General features: G+C 51.9%; 1 protein-coding gene across 1 annotated transcript in view; it reads right to left on the reverse strand.

The window, feature by feature from the left end:
• CDH22 (cadherin 22) overlaps nt 1-22,879 on the reverse strand; it is a 79,830-nt gene extending 56,951 nt beyond the window's left edge. The window contains exon 1 of the mRNA XM_059480920.1: nt 22,749-22,879. The gene's annotated coding sequence lies outside the window, so the exon portion shown is untranslated. The remainder of the gene's footprint in view (nt 1-22,748) is intronic.
• Between the last annotated feature and the right edge of the window lie 380 nt (nt 22,880-23,259).

A 23,259-nucleotide genomic window follows, 5' to 3' on the forward strand; every position in this document is an offset into this window, starting at 1 on the left:
CCCCGCCGGCTCAGACAGAGAGTCCGAGCCACAAACCTTTGTTATCATTCTTTCTTTTTCTATTCTTAGCTAGCCTTCTAATGAAATCCTTTTTTCTATTATTTTAGTATAGTTTTAATATAATATATATAATAAAATAATAAATCAAACCTTCTAAAACATAAAGTCAAATCCTCATCTCTTCCCTCATCCTAAGACCCCTGTGAACACGGTCACACAGGACTAGCACAGTGTTTATTTCCCCATCTTATTGAAAACGTTTCACCAACAGCTGGAAGTGCCCCTTCCCCCTGCCACACTTGAGCAGTGGGGCTGTAAATAATCATGGGAATTGCTGCAGCCCAGCCCACAGCAGCACACATGTTCCCATGTGGCAGCATGCCCAGCACACCACAGCAAGCAGGCTTCCATGCAGAGTGTGAAGCACCAGACCCTCAGACTGCCCCAGGCCCAGGGTGATGTCCCCTGTCCTGCTGCTCTGCCATCCCCACCTGCAATGATCAGCACAGCTCCCCCTGCCCTCCCCAGCAGAGCTCGTGCAGTTTGTTGGTGCGCATTTGGCACAGCTCTACTGTACATCATGTTGACAGTAGAAATTACATCCTGAGCTTATGTTTTACACTGTGCTCTGTCAGAACTCACCGCAGCCCAGTGATCAGGACAAATTGAATAGCATCCCGTCCATGTCAATATTTATTTCATTTTACAAATGCAGGCTGATGCAGGAGAAAGTAGGCAGGGGGAGGGGGCAGGCAATAGCACACCAGGGCAGCAGTGCCCAGCACAGCCCTGCATTGCTGCCAGCAGCCCAGGGAGGACTGTCCCACCCAGAGGGAGGGAGCATCCCCGGGACCTCGTGCACACAGCTCTGCTGGAAGGGCTGGCACACCAGTACTGCTCCTCTGACAAGCCCTAAGAATTGGTAAAAAGCACAGAATTGCCCACCAGGTTCCAGGAGATGCAAAGGCAGGGAAGGAGAGCCCTCTCTCCTGAACCCCAGGCTGCAGCCTCAGCAAACGAGAGCTCGGATGTGCTGCTCTGGCTCCCTACTCCTCCCAGCAGAGTGGCAGCAGCATCAGGGCTGCTCCAGCTGCTCAGAACAGCCATGGGGATGCTACAAAATCTGCTGAGGAGCAAGGCACTGCTTGTGCCACCCTCTAGAATGCAGAGCCACAGCATGAATGCCAAGCACAAGAGAGGAGCTCCTTAAAGCTTGGGCTTTCTTCTGCTTTACCACAGCCCAGAGGACACAAGGAGAGGAAGGCTGCAGTAGGAGGGTTGCTGGACAGAGACAATTCCTCAGCCTGACACCCACAGTCCTCCTGCTGCTGCAGAATGAGCTCAGGGCAGCACCTCTCACACAGCTCCAGCCCTGCTACCCAGCAAAGCCAAGGAAGGAGCAGAAGCAGCACAGCAGGGACAGGGACAGTCCTTGGGGTGGGGACAGCACCTGCAGGCAGAATCCCAACCCCGTGGCTGAAAACTGGGGGCCTGTGGACTCCCATGCTCCTTGCAGTGTGCTCTCCCAAGGGCAGATCCTGCAGGGACAAAGGGGGCACGAGAAGAGCTGTGGTGTGCCCTCATCCCCAGGTCTGGAGCAGAATCTCTGAGCAGTCATGGGGAGCCACACAGAGTTACAGCACACCAATGGAAGCAGCACAGTCCCAAACTGTGGTTCTGCCAGCTTTGGCACTGAGCACAGGTGCCTCACAGGGAGGCTGCAGAGCAGAGCATGGGGAGATACAAGAGGCAGGCTGGAGATACAGACAGAGCACAGTCACAGCTTTGTCAATGGTTTGCAGCTCTGCTTCCAATAGGCAGGACTACAGCACCTCTGGAGACAACCCAGGACAGAAAGCCAGACAGACAGAGCTCCTACCTGACTCCCAGCAAGCAGCCATGAGTGCCCCACTGTCAGAGCAGCAGGAAGAGCACAAGTTTCACACAAGTTCATGTTCCCAGAACATGCAAACCCATCTGGAGACCCTTTCTAAATAGTGGAGCCAACCTCCAGCACCAACCAGCCCCCTCCATTCCCTGCCCAGCTCCTTCTGACCCCACTGTGCCTCTACCTGAGAGCTCAGAGCGTGAGCTCTGGCTCCAGCACCATCCAGTGTCAGCTCTGTCACCTCAAGGAACAGCTGAAGCCACGTGCAAGCACAAGAGCAGCTCTGGGGGTCAAATTAGTGCCAGCTCAGCCTGCAGCCCACAGGGAGCCCACCTGCCTCACATGTGAGAGCGTGGGCAGCACAGCAGCCCAGCCTCAGACAGCCCTGCTGGGACAGGGGGCAGGGAAAGCAGCAATTACTCCCAGAGCAATTCTTTCCAGCTCTGCCTACAGAGCAGCACGGGCTGTGACCACGGCTCCTCCTGTTAAACAGGATTCAAATCCGCTTAAAGCTGGGCAAAGGAGCAGGCTGGCTCCACACACCCCCCAGATCTGTTGTGTGCAGGTAATGCAGGCATGGCAAGGCTGCTGCAAAGCTTTAAGATGGTTCATAATCTCCAGGCCTAAGGCTAAGACATGAACTCAGGCTCTCCGGAGCTCACTTTCTCTACTGGATATTGTAAGACAAGATGAGGCAAATACAGGTTTTTGTTGGTTTTTTTTTTTTTTTTTTCTTCTTTTTATAAACTTCTCCTCGAAACACAGAGAGGAGAGATGAGGCAATCTCAGCAGACATAAAACACTGTCAACTCCAGGCCAGGCAGGGGTATCACAATCAAGCTTCCAACACCCCACACGCTGTCTCTTGACAGGAGATGTCAATAGCACACCAAGCACTTGGCCAAGCACCCATCCACATCCCCACAGCTCCTCTCCAGCATTCAAGAGGCACCTCAGGATTCCCCCTTTGGGCTGGACAGTGGAATGCACTGAGCCCTCTGGAATACTCTGCAGCTTTAGAACACCAGGGACCAAGAGCACAACCTGGCTGCAGCCCCCACAAACCAGTCCTTGGCTGGAAAACATGAACACACATCACTAATTCAGTAAGGGAAGTCAGCACTGCTGAGAGAGAAGGTGTGGGATGCCCACTCACACCAAGACAGATGATGGTCACAGGCACTGCACTGCAAGCTCCCATCCCAGCAGATCCCATCAGTGCTTTCATTTAAGTCTCAATGTTCACATAAAGCTGGACAAAGTACCAGAATACTGGTGCCACATCTGGTGGGAGCATCTGGAAGCTAGACAGGTTTTTGCCACTGCAAGCTCTGCTGAAATTGGGGTTTTGCCCACTGAACCCTCTGCTGAAATGGATCCTGCAAAAGGCAGACTCTAACTCAGCGTCCTTTCCAGAATATCACCAAATTTTGCCAATCAAGAGAGAGAAACCAAGAGATATCGACCTGGATAGCACTGTGTACAAATGCTGGAGATCAGTGGCAAAAGGATCCAAAACTCTAGAGGCTTTTTAATTAAGATATTTAAATTACTTTTGTCTTTACTTACACACTGAAAGGGTCATGCAACCAGTCACTGGATAAGCTTTTCCCAAATGCAGGTCCAGACTGTGCAAGGCAACATTTGGTAGCAATCTGCCTTTCAGCAAGTCTTCAGCCTTGATAGAGAGCCCAGCAGACAGACAATGATAAAATCAAGCTCTCCCTCTGATGTCACCAGAGCCTCAGCTTTAACAACAGGGCAGAAAACCCATTATCCGTAGTAAAAGTTTAGTCATGCTTATTTTTGAAGTAAATCACTGGATTTCCTCTTTCTGCTTCCTTGGAAGTGTTCTTTCAGCAAGGAACTCCTTCATCTGCCTTTCTTCTCAGATCAACTTGCACAGGGTTGAGGAAAGTTGTTTTGGCAGAAAATGTGTACCTACACAATGCTCAGCTCTGTATGACTAAACATGCCTCTTTCTCCCTTCTTTTTAAGTTGCTTTAAGTTTAATTATTGTCCGCTTTGATGCTGCCTTGAGAAATTATAATAGAAAAATGAGGCAACTGCCAGAGCAGGAGCTATTCACAACCTTTTGACTTCTCATATTCAGTCACTTTCTGCTATCAGACACACTGTGAGGAACAGTATTTGTTAAAGCTCTCACACAAGCATTGTTTGGAAAGAAGTATTTTCAAAGTTTAGGAGGGTGGTTTTTTTTCCCTCCAAATCTTCTCTAGTCCAAGTTTCAAAGAAATTTTAATTGCAAAGAAAATCTCAACATTTGCCCTAGGGAAGAGGTTTTTACAGCCATAACGGTCTCGCTCTGCAGCAATTCTTTCCCAAATATGGAATTTTCATGCCTTGTCTACGTGAATACAATACTTTTAATTTGTCTTTAAAAACAGTCTCTGAGAGGAGGTGGAAGCAGCCATCACAGCACCTCTGTCACAACTTCTGAGATGGACAGAGCTCCTCCTGCTGTGGGGAGAGAGCTCCAGAGCTCAGCCCAAGCCTTTCATTTTAGGATGTGGACAGAGAGCCGTGTCTGAAAGCCATTCCCCTAAGAGAGCTGCATCTTTTATGCCTCAGCACCTCCTGAGAAGCCTGAAGTGCTCTTGGGCAGAGAACCCTCCCCTGCCAGAGCTGCTCCTGTGGCCAGCCCAGGGACACACAGGGACTGTCACAGACATCTTTCCATGAAAAATCCTTTCCTTAGCATTTTTCCTCCTGAGAAGCTGCGAGGCCTCAAGAACAAAATGTAAACAATGATTATCTGCTGCTGTGGAATGCAACAGGTGAATCTTTGACTGGCCCATCTTAGATGTTTCTAATTAATGTCAATCACAGCCCAGCTGGCTCGGACAGAGAGTCCAAGACAGCTGCCTTTGTTATCATTCTTTTCTATTCTTAGCTTAGCCAGCCTTCTGATGAGACCTTTTCTTCTATTCTTTTAGTATAGTTTTAATGTAACATAGATCATAAAACAATAAATCAAGACTTCTGAAACATAGAGTCAGATCTCTGTCTCTTCCCTCATCCGAAAACCCCTGTGAACACGGTCACAAGGGACCACCATCACCCCCTTCCTTGCCTTCTGCTGCACTTCTTCTGGCCCTCAACACCACCAAAAGTGACAGGAAAGGAAGGGCACAAGCCCAAAACAGGACAGGTGCAATCAGAGCTGATGGCCCAGACAAAGGGGCCATTTGGATAGGAATTAGAGGACAAAGTAAAGTAAAAAAGCACAAAATGGAATTCTTCCGCTTTGACAAATGTGGAGGGAATTGGCTTCTTTTAAGCCAATGTTTGGCAGATGCATGAATTATTTATCATTCAATATTGTGTGATTAAATGGAAAATTGAAGATGTTCATAGCTCTGTCTGCAACTTCCTACCTCTTGTGAAAGACTCCTCAAATTCCTACACAGAATAACAAGTGGGTATTAGAGTGAGTCAGAAAGGTTCAAAGAAACCTCCTCCAATTTGCTTCTCAAGGTTCAAGGTCACATTTAGAGACTCAGTCCTCTGGTGAAATAAATACCATGGCAGGCACACATCACTTTCAGGAAGGGCTCTTGCTGCTGCTCACTCTTCTTCCCCATACATCTTAATCCTCTTAGCAATTTTGTCCTTGGAAATCCCTCAGTCTTCATGACAGGAGATCTGCTACCCCTCCTTACAGAAGGCATGAGGAAGTCCCTTCCTTCCCCTGACAGCACATTGTCATTTTGAGATTCGGACCAGGCTCCCACAGGATCCTCCACAATGAAGCTGAGAGGTTGTGAGGGAGGACAGGAGAGCAGCAAAAACCCAGGACAAGACCTGGGGGGCTGCACCTGCAGTTCTGCAGTTCTCACAGCGCTTTTCTGCAGTTGCAACAAGATCATCTGGTTGAGCACAGCCCAGAATAGAAGCCTGGACCACCTCCCCACTGCAGATGCCTCTTTGGGTGCCTTTGGCCCAAGCTAAGTGGCTTCCTCAGCACCTCAGGACAAGCCTGCAGCAATAAACAGCTGTTAGCAAGGTGGAAGAATGAGTGTAATTAGTCTCCTTAATGCCAATTTCAGCCTGATCTCTCACACTTAAGAAAACTGTTACAACGATTTTCTTTTTTTCAGAGGAGCTCATTAAATAAAAATTAGAAACAAGATAGCATAATGGGTAAGAAAATTGTTTCTGCAACATCCTGCTAAAATCCAGCACTGCCCTGCCTACAGACAGGCTTTTCTGGTTTGCAAGAAGATGCTCCAAACCTTCCAAAAATTCCCCAGGAATTCCTAAGCACCAGGAAGAAAAGAAGGAATGTGGCACCACGGGAATTTAGGAACCTGAAGCAAGATGGTGCAGAGCTCATCCCCCAGACAGGAGGCAAATGTGCTTTGCTAAGACTCAGCACTGTGCAGAACACTCCACCACAGCTGGCAGGAATCCCTGGCAGCTGAGTCTCCAACACAGGCAGCACATTTTGTTTATTGTATCTTATCTATAAAAAGTTTTCTCTTGCTTTGCTGAGGTCCGCTCAGCAGGACAGACAGAGGGACTTGTCACTGCCCCCGGGGCAGTGTTATCTCTTTATACTACAAACCACATATAACATGTTTACAATTACTTTCCAATACCTATTACTTATGTTAGACAGTGAGCTTCTACTCTAAACCAATCTAAAAGTGCCACCATCACAGCAAAAGATGGAGGTAGAAAAGAAGAAGAAGAAAGGCTGGACATGCCCAAGTCTTTCTACCTTGTCTCTAAAACCTCTATTCTAAAAACTCTAAAATCTACTTTTTCACTTAGTGATAATTTTATTATTACACTACTTAAACTTTTGTGGCTTTTAGGCCTTCATACAAAGCTGGTAATTTGCTCTATGGGTCATAATCAAACCTACAGGTGTTCTGGGCTGTGTGCTAGGGTCTCAGAGCCCCCTGGCAACTGTGGACACTTAGAGGGATGTATTGAGTTCTGACAGGGACCTACACACTGGAGCAGATGTGCCAGGAATATTCAGAGCACAGCACCTGCAGATAACAGCTCCTGCAAAATAAAGGGCTGACCTCCTTGTAAGCAACTTGCAGACAACAGCAACAGGCTAAATTTTGCATTCAACCATTAATGATTGATGCATTATTTATTTGGAATCATTTGCTTCATTCTGCTAATCACATCACCACTATCACATCACAGCTCCTGACAATGAGCAGTGCTCACAGCCATGTCCCAGGAGCCACTCACTCAAGCCAAGCCTGGTGGCCTCAGGGCTATTCCACCCCCCCAGGAAAACATCCAGCCTTTGCCAAAAGCTGCTCACTGCCCTGCAGACACCACATGCCCTCTGATGGGCAGCATCTGGCACTGCTCACACTGCCCCAGGTCCACCAAGGGCTCACCTGCAGTCAGGAGAAACCAGCAGCACACTCATGTTCTCCTGCCCCGAGCCCTTCTTGCACTTTGAGCCCAGCCCTCATGTCATGGTTTAACTGCACAACAAGGTAACCACTGTAAGTTTCTGCAAAATTCAGGTGTCAATGGCCCAACTTGGGCCCCACAAAGAAGCCCTCCCTGGCAAGGGCAAACAGCCCCATAAAGAGAACCCACATGGAAACTAGACACCTCTTTGTCCCCTCAGTGCCACAGCCCAGAATATCCCATTTGTGTCCCCCCCCAGGCATTCCTGTGCCACTTTGCAGGTAAAACCCACACAGCAGAGGACACAGACACCCTTCCCCAGAGGAACCAGTCCTTTGGGAATGGACCAAGTCCAGGTGGGAGCTCTGGAGACAGGGACAGAGAGACCACATGTCCCAGGTCATTCACATGTAAATGAAGAAGCATTTTAGCATCCAGTCTGCTAGAAATCAAATTCTGATATCCTTCCATGCCCACTAAATTCTGTTCACAAAGACTAGAAAAAAAAAAGGAAGCAAAAGCCTTAATAAATGCTGGAAGAGCAGGGAGCTCCCACCAGCTCCGAGCCCAGCGTAGCTCAGGGATTATCTAGGCAATAGTTTATTTTTCTCTCCAGTATCATTTTCCCAGCTTGATCTCTACTGTCGCAGTATGATGGTTTCACCCCATTAGCCTTGCTTAAAAAAGTGATCCCAGGACTGTGAGTGTTATTGCCCACATAAATCAGGAGGCTTTGAATATGGAGCACCTTTAAATAAACAGCTGATGGAAGTGAAGTTCCGGGATCATTATTAATAGCTTTTCATTTCTGTGGCCGCTGTGCTGTGACATTCTTTCCCAGCAGAAAGCCTCTGCTTCCTATCCCCAGCACATCTGATCCCCCGGGTCCTGCAGCCAGGATGAATGACTGCACCTCTGTGTTAATTGCATCGTCTGCTCCACAAACAGAATGCTAATATTAACCAGCAAGAGGAGGGGAGTCTGCACACCAGCAGTGATGGGACACTTCAGAGAGCGACAAACCAGTCCCACTGCCTTTTCCAGGGCTGCTCCTTCCTCCTTCCCTCGAGGAAGGGCAAATCTTCCAATACACACCAGTGAATGTTACAACAGGTGATGAGGTCCTGTTCAATTTCTGTCCTGTCTGAAGCGCCTTGTACTGGACAGACACCAATTTTCTCTGCTCTGCCAGCAATATTACACCTCTCACAAGCCCCCTGGTAAGCAAAATGATGCCACTCTCTGTCACCCTGGTTTTTTAAAGATTTTTTTAAGCCTTCTGATGTTGACATTCTTGTAGCGAACTTTCTCACACACTTTCTGTAAATAACTCCTTGTTTTGCATTCCTTTATGGAAGAGGAGAGAGTTGATGGACTGTTGGTCTGTTCAGTGTCATTGGAGAGGTGGCACTGTCACCCTCCAACCCACTGTCACACTTGGAAAACTATAAATGTTGGAGTCAGAAAATAAACTTCCTTTTTTCTTCACCTTGAGAACAGTGGTGTGTGCTTGTGCCTGTGCACACAGGTGCTCCCAGGTGGAATTCCCAAAATCTTCACATGCAGGACCCAGAGCTGCCAACCCTGCTGCATCCACAAATGACATCTTCCCCCAGGTTTGTGGAGAGACCAAGTTTCTCCTCAAAGTATGCTCAGGCTCTCTGAGGCACTTTGGCCAAAGCAAGAAGGAAATGATCCTGCTGACAGCCAGCTCCAACAAAGTGACCAATGTAAGTGCTGGCAAAGAGGCTCCACAGTGCTCCAAGATGCCCAGGAAAAGGCTGGCACCAGAGGGTCCTGCTGCTGCAGCCCACCCCCATCTTCTTCTACTGTTCTTGAGTCGTGCTGCTCAAAGAGAAATCACAGGGGAAGCAAAAACCCCAAAGCAGCCTGTTGCTGTTCGCAGGGACAGACTTTGCAACAGACATTTACTGTACATAAACTCAAAGGGCTGCAAAGAGCAGCAAACCACGGGAACAGGTGATGGCTTTTGATTTTACTGCTTGCTCTTTTCCCAAATCCAGCTCTCAGCAAGGAGATTTGGGACACAGGCATAAATAACAGAAGGTTCAGCTATGAGAAAGCAGAAGTGGGAGCATCAGAAAACTGGAGTGTGGCTGAACAAGGCTGAAAGAGACCACTACACACTGGGAGTACATTCCTTGGAGGGCTTTGAGAGGGACAAAAAGTGTTAGATGTGCCTCCTGATTTCAGAGCCCTTTTCTAGCTCTGAATTGTGAGGGACTAGCACAGCAGAGACACATCCTTATGACAAGACTGTGTGTCTCTGGATATGATTCTGCAAGAATACAGCACCAGCCTTCCCTCTGCAAGGAACTCTGACCACTTTGCTGAGTGAAGAGAAAGATTTGATTCCTCCTCCAGCACTCCCCCAGTGCTGTATTTGCAGACTGAGAACCAGCATCCAGCAGCAGCCACCCAGGGCCTTCAAGCACAGGAAACACAGTGGGTATCACACATGCAAAGCTCAGTGCATCACAGAAACACTGCTTTCCAACCACCAGACTTCAGCATCCCATTGAAGCATCACCTCTCAGCAGAGGCCAAATGTGCAAATTGCAGTTGAAAGGGAGAACATTTCTGAAAGCTTGAAGCACGTGAACACAGCAGACTGGAACAGAATCTGCAAGTAGCTTCACTTTAATGTCACTACCAAACCAACAGCACAAAGAGGAAGGGACAGACTGGGAGCCCTGGGAACAACCACTCTGCTCAGCACAACTGATAAAGGGAAATTAATCATTCATCTCCTCCATCAGGCACAGGGGTTCAGGGCTTTGGTGTAAAACTCCATCAAACAAGACTGGCATCTTCACTTCTGACATTCCTGGATGGACAGAGGACACAGCGTGGGTTCTGCACAGGGCTTATTTCACAATCCGGCCCTTTGCCTCTGACACTCCTGGAAACAGTGAGGCTGTGAGAATCTTCCCAAGCCAGCACCAGGCTTTGAAGGGTCTTTCCTCATGTATCTGCACAAAGCTGGGACCTTGGGGCCTTGTACGTGGGTTCTAATGTTATTATTATCAAAAGGAATAAAGAGGGACACGGTGAAGTCAGAGGCAGCAAAGCAGCCCAGGCAACAAAGGGAGGAAGAAAAAGAGAGATTACAGCAGCAACAGGGAGGACAGAAAAGCAGATGGACAAAGTGCATGGGAAAGAATAGAGCAAAGGGGATAGACATCCACGTGGGCAAGCAGGACTGTGCTGGAACACGGGGGAGTGTGGGCGTGCGGGAGGGGGCACAGACGCTCACACAGGCAGGTGCAGCAGCCATTTGCAGCTCCCAGTCCTCCTGCCCAGCCCAGGCTGCCAGCCTGGCACTGCTCCAGCCAGGGATCTGCCTGAGAGCACACACAGCACTCCCCTGGCCCAACCCTCTCCAGTCAGCACAGCAGCCGCTCTGACAGAGAAAGAGCCCCGTGACCAAAGACAGACAGACAGACAGACAGACCCTGGCTCTGAGCACCCCTCACTCCCCCCCAGAGCAGTTCTGTGCCTGGAAGAGGCAGAAGTGGCAGGACACATGTACAGACACAGCCACCTTCCTGTGTGGTTTCCTCCTTTGTCACCCTCGCACACATTAACCCTTTGCATCCTGCTCTGTCACTGCACTGCACACCCTTGCTTGCACTCCCTCTGTCCTCTGGGCTGCTCCACTTCTCCCTGCACACTCCTTCCCAGCTCCCTTGATGACAGTCACATCAGAACCCAAATCCCCAGTCCAGAGCCCAACACACCCAGTCCATGCTGTCACTTGCACAAGTGCTGAAATCCAAACTGCACATCACCCCCTGTGTGCTCCCACTCTGATCTCCAGGCCCCCACTGCTCCAGCTGGACACTGTGTCAGGACTGCAGCACAGACTAAACGTGCTCCTCCCCAACCCACCACCAATCTCAGGCTGCTGAGCTGGCAGCAACCTCAGGCACAGTTTGGGCATCCAAAGCCAAGCAGTGTCCAGCCAAGAAGCCATTCTTGCCCCCCTGGGCCTCTGAGTTGTTGTACATGTCTTTCCCCTCACCTCTCCATCACACCTCACAGTGGTGTGACACCAAACTCACACCTTGAACACACAGTCATGGTGACTCCAAAACAGAAAAACAAGACACAGCTGCCCTGAGCAGGGCTGGTTACAAACCTCTGAGAGGTTCAGGACCAAGCCAGACACAAGCACTGCATCTGGGCACTGCTTGGGCCCCCATGGTGGAGGACACTAGGAGCATTCACTCATCAAACAGCTTTCCACATCTTGGTACACAGAGGTACAGACAGATCTCACACACAAAACATATAAAGCATTAAAAAGTTATAAAAGACTCCAGGCATTGTCTAGAAGAGGACAAAGAAAAAAATAAAAAGCTATTTCTATATATACTTGGGAAGCACCAGATAGCACAGTGATGGACTAGATATAAAAAAAGATACAGATGAGTCTCAGTCCCAGCCTTTGATCTCTCACAAGGGAAATGCATGTGCTGCCTTCTGGAAACCAGGACCAGACATTGTGTCCTACCCCTGCCTAAGCCCAGCTCAGCTGCAGTTTAAAGAAAAGCCTTCCAGCCTGGTGCTTCACTGTCCCTCCCTCTCGTTTCTATTTCACAGCAGCTTTTCACAACCCTGACAGTGCTTACTACAAGCAATACCAGCTCAGCTGCAGGATTTTCTCCTTCTGGGACAGACTAAGGTTTGGAAAATGCCTCCCTAGAAGCAACAAACTTGTCTAGAGCCTGTGGCCAGGAGCTGAAGGCAGATGCTGAGCAGCAGCCCTGGGCAGTCCCAGGTCAGAGCCTGTCCTGCCAGCTCCAGGAAGGAGCTAGCTGAGGATCATTTACACCAGCTCACCACTGACACACAGTCCCGCTCACCAAGGCTTGCTTTCCAGCCTCTCCAGCTTCTCCCAACACACACCATGCCTGGCAGCACCCCACACCTGTGTCCTGGTCAGCCTGAGTGTGCCTTGGCCAGCACACCCACAGGACAGAGGCCCCTTCTCCTGCTGCCCAGGTCTGACAAGGACTCTTTTCCAAGCCACCTCCCTCAGTATGAGCACTAAAAGGTGTTTAATTGTATTGGGTATGGCTGGGAGGGAGTTAATTAGCTTTGCTTGGTGCTGAGTTTTAGCTTTGTGACCAAAACAAAACTGATATTTTAGCTACTGCCAAATGGTGTTTGCAGTGTTAAAACCCTCTCTGCTTCTCACCACGTCCTCAGTAAACAGACTGGGGTGCACAAGAGTTTGGGAGCGGATTACCCAGATCAACCACAAAGCTACCCTGTCTCATCTAACATTGTGCTCAGCAACAAAAAGGGAGAGGAGGGATCTTGGGGGGTTTGTCATCTTTAGCTCAGTAACTCCTGGACATCAGTCCATGCAGAGAAGGCACTGAGTGTTTGCCTTTGCATCCCTTGTTTTCTTTCTCTCTTCTTCCACTTTCACTCATTAAACCATTTTTATCTCAACCCACACACATTTTCTTTTACTCTTCCTTTCATTTTCCCATGACCCACTTGGGAATGAGGGAGTGAATAATTGGCTGTGTGGGGCTTAGCTGCTTACCAAGGCTATCCCACAACAGCCCAAACACTTGGCTGCACCAGTACAGGCCATGTTCACAGCCAGAGCAGAGGAAATCAGACTGCACCCTTCCAAAGGCATTACCCAGAAAGCAGCAGAGTGGCAGAATGAGAAGCTCCATTCTCCTTGCACAGTGCCTTGAGCCTCAGTCCTGTGAGGAGAGCTCACATCTCCAGCTCTGGAGCAGCCAAGCACCACCCCACTTCCCATCTAATCCACTGAAACACATTTGCACTCTAGGTGCAAAACCAATTAAAGCCTCAACTGATGGTTCCAGCATCATTCCCAGCAGACACGAGTCTCCCATTACACAAAACTGCTTTTTAAGAGAAAAATCCATAAATGCTCACCTGTGGTGGCTACTCCATCTGGGAGGGTTCAGTGCTTGCGTTCACTCCTTACATCCATTGCTTTGTGGTACCAAGAACAGGAGCAGCAACATCTGTCAGCACAACAGTCCTCTAGGCAGGACTGCAGAGCTCCAGCGCAAAAACCCTTGGCTGCCTTCACTAACCCAGCTCTGGGGCAAGGCAATGTCTTGATGATGATGTCCCCATCTGCAGGGTCAGCCCCTAGTCACTCGTGCCATGGGGACTCAGAGTGGCAGCCCCAGCCCTTTGCACACCTGGGGATTGTCCCCTGCCCACGCACCCAGCTGTGCCATCAGCCCTGCCACACCTGCCACCGGGGCTGCTCCTGTCCTGCATCGAGCTGGGCCACACCAAACCCACCCGGGGGCTCACCTGAGAGCTGAATCTGGGCAACAAAGCGGAAAAGAGGGGTTTGGGAAACACACAGCGAGACCACAGAGCCACTGCCCAATGGAGGACCCTGTTCTCAGCTCACCTCTCTTTCACATTAATTGGTTAATTGGCACGGCGGGCTGCGCACAGGAACGGAGGAAGGCTGGCTCCCTCTGCCGGCACCGGCCCGACCGGGAGCCCCCGGCCCGTGTCCACCCCCGGTACCGGGAGCCCCGGCCCGTGTCTGCCCTCCGGTACCGGGAGCAGTCAGAGCCCGGCCCGTGTTCGCCCCCGGTACCGGGAGCAGTCAGAGCCCGGCCCGTGTTCGCCCCCGGTACCGGGAGCAGTCGGAGCCCGGCCCGTGTCCCCTCCGGTACCGGGAGCAGCCGGAGCCCGGCCCGTGTCCGCCCCGGTACCGGGAGCAGTCAGAGCCCGGCCCGTGTCTGCCGTCGGTACCGGGAGCCCCGGCCCGTGTCCGCCCCCGGTACCGGGAGCAGCCGGAGCCCAGCCCGACACCACTGACCTGGCAGCGCTGTTATGAACAAGTTTATAGGATAACTCAGTAAATCGATGTTTGCCCTGTTTGTTGGCTGTTAAATGTTAATTACCCGGTTGAAAGTGTTGATTCTGTTAGCTGTCGGTGTTGTTGGTCACCCTGCCCAGCGGCCCCTTGCCTGTGCATTTCTGTCCCGAAATGGCTTTAGCCGTAGAGAAGGTGACATGTGAGTAACATGTAAATTAAAACACAATGTGCAATTCGAGAGAAGAACACCCTAAAAAGAGGAGCCAACTTGCGGTGTAAGGGACTGAGTGACATGTCCTACTCGGGAACTGTCACTCTATTCCATGGGTGTGATTTTGGGTGTCACCATAACCTTACAAGAACAGGACCAGGATGAGGATTTCAGACAATGAACTTTGCAGTTTTCCTAGGCACGCTCATGAGGGTGGAAGCCCCAGCTCTGCTACACAGCAAAGCTGTTTTACCTCCTCCTCCACGTCACTGAAGGGAGCAGCAGCATCCAGAGCTGATTTCATAAATAAAGACATTAAAAAATGAGCAGGTCTCCTTGCCCTTATTTTTACTACGCTTTGGGGGCTCGCCTTACTACACCGCCAAAATCCCCCAGAGCTTCCACAGCACAAATTCAGGGTGCCCAGGGAACGGGTGCCCTGCCTTGGGACAGCATTACTGCAGCAGGAATTATTTTGGAAAAAACACCATGCTGCTGGGAAACAGCCCGGGAGGGCTGTAGCAAACGGGTGTTCAGCTGACTTTTGAAAAGTTTAAGCAGGGATGTAATTTCTTAAGGACTCTGCTGATGCTCAGCTATTCCTACCTGCCATCAAAAGGTTTAGCTGTATTTCATAAGTGGGAAGGCAGCCAAGCTCAGAAAGCTGGTGAAGTCCAGCTCTCAAAGCAATGCCTCCCTCCTCACCTGTCTGTCCTCGACCTTCCAGACTCCGGTGGCAGGGAAAACAATTCCCTGTCCACACAGGCACAACACTGTCACATGTCAACAGCCACATGCCTAGCTGGGGCCACAACAATAGCAAAGACAGCACGTTTTCACACAGCTAAAAACACTGAATAGGGAAAATACAGAAAGATCCAAGGGTAACTCTGCAGTTTGGCAGTGGTGGGGGTGGAACCAACAGTGTCCCGTCCCAGGTTAAGAAGATGATTTGCTCACTGTTAGTATATGCACAACTCAACTGATTCTCTCTAGAGAGGGTGATGAGGACAGGAGGAGGTGCTCAGAGCTTAGGAGCCACTTTTAATGACAAGGATTATTGGAGAAACAGCATTTTGGGGATTTGGGATTCCGGGAAGAAGCTGCAGTAGGAGCAGAGGGAGATAATCCCAGTGTGACAGACAGAGACGCAAGGAAGCAGGACGGGAGAAGGGAGTGCAGCATCCCCAGGCACACACAGAAGTTACTGTCTGGCTCAAGGGAACATCCATTCCAGAGCAGGAGGCTGCCAGAACAAGGGTCTGGCCCACAGCTTCAGCTCTCTTCCCTCCTGGCATGGCCAGACCAGTCTGGTTCCTCTGCACCAGCCAAACCTTTATCTGTCCTTGCTGACTCTGGCCATCAGTGGGGCCAGAGGCTCTATCTGCCCCACAGGGCAGAGGATCAGGCTCCCTGGCCAGCCTGTGAGCAAACAGCCAGCCAGGGGCTCCCAGGCTCTGCCCCAAAGGCAGCAGAGGGGCACCGAGGGGGCAGAGCCAGGCCAGGGCCAAGGGGACACAGCCCAGGGTACCCAGCTCCAATACCTCTGAGGTGGGCATGGGGCCATTCCTGGGCTGGTGTCTGCCTGCACTCAGCCCAGCAGAGCACAGGGAAGGGCAGCAGTGCTCAAAAAGGAGTCCAGAGACAGATGGATGTCACCTGCAGAGGCTGTGCTGGGTCCCCAGGGGCTGCCATGCACTGCACTGGGGATGAAGCTGCCCCAAGCCTGTGGCTGCAGCACCCAGGAGGGGCTGATTGTGTACAGACCAGGACAGCTCCTCTGTGGGAATGAGCTCCCTGCTGCCAGGCCACTATTGTGACCACATCTCACCCTTCTGCCATCAAAACCTCAGGGAAGTGCCAGCTTACCAAAGCAGGGCTCAGCTCCTGTGCTTGCTCCTACAGCTGCTGCTTCCAAATCTCTCACTCACAGCCTTGGTGCGCAGGGTGAGCACCACTACCTGTACCCACACTCACACACGGGCTCCTGCCAAAAGGCATCCAGAGCTTTCAAGGCTCCTTTTATTGCCCAACATGTTTCTATGGCGACTACCTTCACATCCCATCATTGGCTGTGGAAAGCTTCTGGCCATCAGCAGCTTCAGGTGAGTTGAGCTTCAAGTCACCTGTAGTTTTTAATGCCACTGGCTACAGCCAGCTGGGAAGGGATTAACAAAGCCCCAGGTGAAGAGGGAATGGTGAGCATGGCAGTGTCAAAGAGGAGTGAGCCCATTCTCCTTCCCCTTGGTGTTCTCTCAAGTCCTGTAGCAGGGAGGAGCAATAGAGAGGGGCAGGGGGTGTCTGCAAAAGGGTATTGGACATACAATTCTGCTTCCATGGTTCCCTGAAGGATTTCCCAATCAGCAAAGCTCACAGAAGTGCCATAAGCAAAGCACAGGACCACTTCAGCCCAGCAGCCACACCAGTGCCCTATCCACAGTCAGGATGCTCCCAGCTCTGCTCCTACAGGGCAGCCACAAATCCGTGAGTGCTTCACCTCCATCACAGCCACAGCTTCCATCATGAGCCAGGAGGGCCAAATTCAGCACACGTGACAGCAGTGACAGTGTGAGACAAACAGGGTGGCTCTGTCTGGGGAGCAGACCCTGCCCACAGCAGTGTGACAGCAGTGCTAACAGGCACTTAGCCCAGAGAAGGGGGCTGAGGAGTGTGAGCCAAGGCATGGCTCTCCCACAAGAGATCTGAAATCAGCAAGTGCAGCACTGAGCCGAGTCAAAGCTGAATGAGTTCTGTTGGGTTTATTTTCTCCAGGCTCATGGGTGGCACTGCCAGAGCACGGCAGTGAGTAAAAGCAGGACAGCAGAACAGGGCACAGCAAGTGCAGAATTCCCAGACAAGAGCAGGAGGGCAGGACTGGGAACACAGAAGTGCTGCCCTTCCTGCAATGAGTATTGCAGCCTTGCCTTGTGTTCAGTGAGCTATCCTGAGATGGGGCACCCAGCAGAAAGGAGACACTTTCTGAAAAGCACCTTGATTTCCAGCTTGCAGGTGTAGCAGCAATGAATGATGCAGTCAAGCCTGGCCCTTGGGCTGGAGCAGATGGACCAGCTCTGGGCTGGAGCACAGATGGACCAGCTCTGAGCTGGCTGCCTCTCCTATGCCCCAGGGCACAACTACACCTGCTTTCAAGAAGGAAAATGCAGGGCCCTCAGCTTAGCAGGGTCTGTCCCCCACCTTTTAGGCAAAGCTGCCTTCTAGGAGGTCTGGGGAGAGCTACCCCATCTGACACTGGTGTGTGCCCTCACCACCACCCAGGCTGGGTCAGCAGCATGGAAGCAGCTGAGACAGCGCCTGGAAACCTGTTTGGACACAAAAGCCATGCCCAGCCACCGAGGCACAGGCACCCAGACACCCCCATGCTGTGAACAGTCTCTCCTTGTGCTCCCACCTGCCAGCACAGTCCTGCACCCCCCTTTGCTGCACATGCACCAGGAATCATCAACAGCTAAGGGAGCTCCGGGGCTGCCATGGGCCCCAAAATCATTTGCTCAGGCCCACAGTGTCCCACAGGCCTCAGAAGAAGGTGCTGTAATGCTGGCAAAGAGCTGAGACATCCATTTGCAAGAAGAATTCCAACCACACTGCAAGAGGATCTGAGGAACAGCATCACCAAGAAGATCCACAGCTGGACTTGGACCCTCTGCAGGCATCCCAGCCAGCCCTGTGGGGTCACAAAAGGCACATACTGCTGGAGAAATATCCAATTTTGCTGCCCAGAACCAGCACAAAAATGCCTTCCAACAACCATTCCCCAAAAGGGTACAACAGAACTCCCTTCTTCCTGCCACGGCACAAAGGACAATAAAAAGAAACAAAAATGCAAGAGATACTGAGCCAGGCTAAGGTAAGGTCTGGACTAGACTCTGAAAGCAGAGTTGTTGCAAAGGATGAAATTGAAAATTACTGTAATGTGCTGTATTCCTTTTATGGACTTCGCAAATAATAGAAAGTGATGACTACATGAAAAGGAAACTGTGAACTAACTGGGAGGATGGGTCTCTGCAGTGGCTGCCAGCAGGAGCACAGCCCCGTGCCTGAGCCCTCCACAGCTCTCCAGAGAAGAAACCAACCCACAAACTGGACACAACTGCAGAGAGAGATGTCCCACAGAGCTGAGCAGGCAGGGGACACCCAGCTCATGTTGGGTGAGCAGCTGAGTCCAAGTCCAACCCCATACTCCAAGTCTGCGGCAATTTGCTGTCAAATCCAGCCACAAAGACTTGGCTTTTCTGCTGGGGTAGAGCAGGGACTTCACAGCGATGTGCAGGCATGAGCCCTGAGAATGCTGCAGCAGCCAAGGCAAAGGACAGAGCTCTGTACCCTCACCTGCGGCCCAGGACTGCCACACACCTGAGAGCAAGGTGGCACAGGGGACCCGCTCCCTGCAGAGCCAAGAGCACACGGTGCTGAGGGCATTCCCAGAGCAATGAACAGCCTGAGGCAAAGCTGTGGCATCCCTCCCCATCGGGCACCCCCTCCACAAACAAACACCATGGGATAAACCGGTGGTAAGACAAAAGAGATTCTGAGAAAAGCAAGGAGCTGTACACCGTGTCCACCTACAACCTCTGTCCACCTACAACCTCGGGCAAGCAATCTGCTTGGAATTCACACCCACCTCATCTTTACATGTAATTTCTCAAGAAAGCAGATCACTCAAAATGGCCTGTGCCTCGGGATATGCATGGACTTATCTGCAGAGAAGTGTCATTGCTTGTAAACCCAAACACAGTTGCATAACCACATGGTTAAAAGATAACAGCACAAATTCATACATGGCTGTATCCTTATGCACGAATACTCTTCAACGACATGATGTCACAAGAACCCAAGTGTCACCACACCATTTCTTTTTCAAACTGTTTTCATTTGCTTTTAAAATGTAGGCTTTTAAAATATAAAAACGAATCATTTGAAAAAATAAGTAATTGTACTTTAAAGGAATAGCAGCAGATTAAATCCCACCTGAAGTCCAGTTTTGTTTCAAAGCTTTCACGAACAATCTAATCCTTCTAATGAAATAAAGTCTTTGAGTTGAAAAAGTGGCTTCAAATAAACAAACATTCCCTCTGCAACATTTCCAGCCAAATTTTTCTGCTATGGGATAGTGATTATGAGTACAAAAGTAAAATTTGCTACAAAAAAAGCTTTGCTAGCTCAATATTATTTTTAATGTGCAAAAAAAAAAAAGCCCAAAAGTTGACCAGACAATATAAACAACAAAGAGTAAATTGTGACCCTTTTCTCATAATCCTTAAACACAAGAAAGAACTATGACTTTTTCAAACATGACATTTAAATCATGAAAATATGGTATTTTTTGGAATGGAGCTAGGAAGAATAGGATTTTAACTGTTATTTTTAACCCAAAGACAACCTTTTCTTTCCCTTTTTATTTTTTCTGGAGGCCTGCTAGCTTCTTTTGAAAAAGAGTTTAAAACTGACCTTGTTCCAGTAGCCACTTGTCTGTCATAGGTATGAAATCACCATATCATATTATAAAGTGTCAATGCACCAAAAAGCAAAGGGCATTTTTTTTTCCCCCAGAAGGAACAAAACTGGCTTTTTTACCTATGAAACAGCACATACTTTTTCTTTCATGAGCCCACCAATTTCAGCACGGTATTATTCGGCAGCCGGCATTTCATACAGAGACCAAACCTCACTTGCTCTGACCCTCACCTCGCTGGAGCAGAGACGTGCGTGAGACAAAAGTCAGCACAGAATCTGGGCCACCTTATTTAGATTTCAGCGGGCTCTACCCTGTGCTGCTCTCAGGGTACTGTCAACATTTCAGGGAATTCATCAATGAGCAGCACAACCACCTTTTGGCCTTGAACACAAACAAACACAGCACCAGCACGAAGGAACCGTTTCAGACTTAAAGCCAGAGAAACAATTTATTTTCAGCATTTAAAAACTGATGTACCAGGACAATGATCTCCAACCCTGATAATTGTTTGCTGCAAATACTCATTACCCAGCGCTCTTGAAAGAAGTGGAGAGCATTCATCAGCCTCATAGGGAAAACATGGCAAAGCCCAGGTTCTGAGCAATCTGTGAGTACAGAGACTGCAGGCTTCAGCCATGCTCTGTGCATTGGGTACTCTGAAGAGACAGAAACAGGTCCCAAAGAAACAGTCATGAGCTGAGATTTCCTCAGTGGTATGCAAGCCTGTGTTGCAGCACAGCATTTTAACAGCGCAAGGACCAACCCAGGAGCAGGGAGAGAGAGGCACATTCCCCCATTCATTTCCTCAGGCCATGCAAACAAGCTCTGGAGAACCAGAGCTCTGCGGAGCCACCCACCCATCCTCCGTACCCTCTCAGGTCCAAAGGCATCCCTGAGGTGCCTTGCACTGTCTCATGAAGTTAAGTCTGAACTCCCGAGCCTGCCCCTCCTTGCCGCTGCCTACACCATCACCCCTACAACTGGTGCTGTTCATGCATAAAACCAGGGTAGATGAGAAGACAGGGCAGATGTCCCCTGACTGTGCAGGATGTTAGAACTGTCAGAAACCAAAGGAAAATGAAGAGGCATCAAGTGCATCGCTCCACTCGCAGACCCAGGGCAGTGCCCAGGTGGGTGAGAGGCACCTGGCGAGGCAGCGCTGGGCCAGGGCACGCAGGGAGCAGATGCGGCTGCAGATCCGCTCCCAGAAGGCCTAAGCACAGCCGGTTGGGAACCACATTTTAAATGAGGAAAGTGCTAGTTTTAGAACAGTTATTTTTAGTTTGTTGTTAGAAAAAAATGTGGCTCTGTGAAGGGAGATGTTACCCGGCCGGCTCTAAGGGCTCCCGCTGGGTCCCTCGGGTATGGCAGCCACACATCCACACGCGCCCAAAGCAAATTCCGTGTGGAATGGGCACGGAATGGGTACGGAAGAGTATGAAAGCTACGGTCCCAGTGAGAGAAATGGGGAGATGGATCGTGGGTAGGAAGGAGCCCGGAGAGGATGTTTTAAGATAACACCGGTGAAAAAAGGAGCTGCAGCTCTTCAAGCACCGGACTGTTTTAATTGGAGGGTGTGCACGGACCCGCAGCTGGCGCGGCCGCGCCGGAGGCATCGAACCTCTGGCTTCGCCCGCCGACACCAAGGAGACCGGGACACACGGGAGCACACCGGGGCACACCGGGGCACACCGGGACTGCCCGGCCCGAGGCGGCGGCGACCCCGGGGCCGGGCCGAGCCCGCGCTCACCCGCGGGGAGCGCCCGCCGCAGCCCCGCCGAGCGGCGGCAAAGTTTGCGGCGCGGCGAGGGACGGAGAAGTTGGGCTCCCCCGCCGCCCCCCAGCCCCCGCCCGCCCCGCTCTTACCTGGGGCGGCGGCCGCGGCGGCTCCCCCGCGCCGGGCGCTCGGCCTCCCGCGGCATCCTGCGGGCCCCCGCCGGCGCGGAGCGGAGCCCCGGCAGCCCCGGCAGCCGGCACGGAGCGGAGCGGAGCGCAGCCCCGGCACCGAGCGGAGCGGAGCCCGGCAGCGGGGCACGGAGCGGATCTCAGGCTCGGCAGCCGGGCACGGAGCGGATGGCAGCCCGGGCAGGCGGGCACGGAGCGGAGCGCAGCCCCTGCGCCCCGGCACGGAGCGGATGGCAGCCCCGGCAGCAGCGCGGAGCCCCGAGCGGCGGCGGCGGCGAGCGGAGCCGGTGCTGGCACCGGGCGGGCAGGGCGCAGGCGGGGCGCGGGCGGCGGGAGCGCGGCGGGGGCTGCATGTGCGGCGAGAGCCGCCTTCCTCCCCCTCGCTCCCTGCCTGCCTCCCCTCCTTCCCCGCCAGCCCAGCCCTGCCCAGCCCTGCCCGGCCCGGCCCAGCCCAGCCTCTGCTGGAGACTCTGAGAATGCAGCGCCGGGTCCGCGCCCCGGGCTGGCCCCGGAGCCTCCCCCAGGGACCCGCCCTGGGGACCCGCCCGTTCCCGGGATGCGGCCCCGCTCCCCCGCGGGCTGGCGCGGCCCCGGCGGGCGGCTCGGCTCTGCCCTGCCCGCGGCTCCGCTCCGCTCCCCAGCCCGCCGTGCCCCCGCCCCGTGCCCGCATCGCCTCCGCCGCCCCGGGGCCTCGCCGGCCGCCCCGGGGGCGGGAGCGGGGCGCGGACGGGGCAGGGGCAGACCCGGCCACCCCCAGGTCAGGATCAACCCTCCTGTGCCCGGTGCTGAGATCTGATTCAGTGCGTGGAGCGCGGGGCTGAGCCGGGGCGCCGGCCATCACAGAGACCCCAGACCTTTGAATGGTGCCACACACTGATGGCCCAATGGCATCGTGGCGGGAGCTCTGTCAGGGGCTCTGGGCATCTCTGGGGCTGAGCCTGGGGCTGTCAGACCCTCTCCCACTGTGCACCATGGCTGTTGGCATCCTCACACTCACCTCAGCTTTTTGGTGCCTTCTCCAGAGTCTTGCTGGAAGCATGGTGGGCACTGTCCTGGCCCAGCAGCTTTTGAGGGTGCAGGGGCAGAAGTGGCAGCACAGTTGTTGCCTTCAGTAGAGTCACACACCAGCTGCAGGATCCACAGACCAGTCTGGGCCAGTGGAAGATGGAAGCAGGAAGAAGCTCAAGGCTGGTGAGACTGCAGCACTGTATTTGGGGATGGATAAACCTTGCAAGTCAGGTTTTATTCACAGCTCAGGCAAACAGACTCCAGTGGGACATTTCCCAGTCTCCACTGCCCAGACACTCACATCTTACCTGGAGAAAATGCTCTCCTGTGTTCACAGCATTCTGTTATTTGGCCTTGGAGTTTGGCCCTGAAAGGAACACAAGAGAACACCAGAGGAGGGAATGCTGTGTTGCTGCATTTGTACTGCACCTTGTGTACAAGACAAACAAATCCTCTGCTTGGCCAGTTTGATCAAGAAACAGTAGTAACCCAGTAGCAGG

The sequence above is a fragment of the Ammospiza nelsoni genome, chromosome 12 (genome assembly GCF_027579445.1).
Source record: "Ammospiza nelsoni isolate bAmmNel1 chromosome 12, bAmmNel1.pri, whole genome shotgun sequence".
In the NCBI taxonomy this organism is placed as follows: domain Eukaryota; kingdom Metazoa; phylum Chordata; class Aves; order Passeriformes; family Passerellidae; genus Ammospiza; species Ammospiza nelsoni.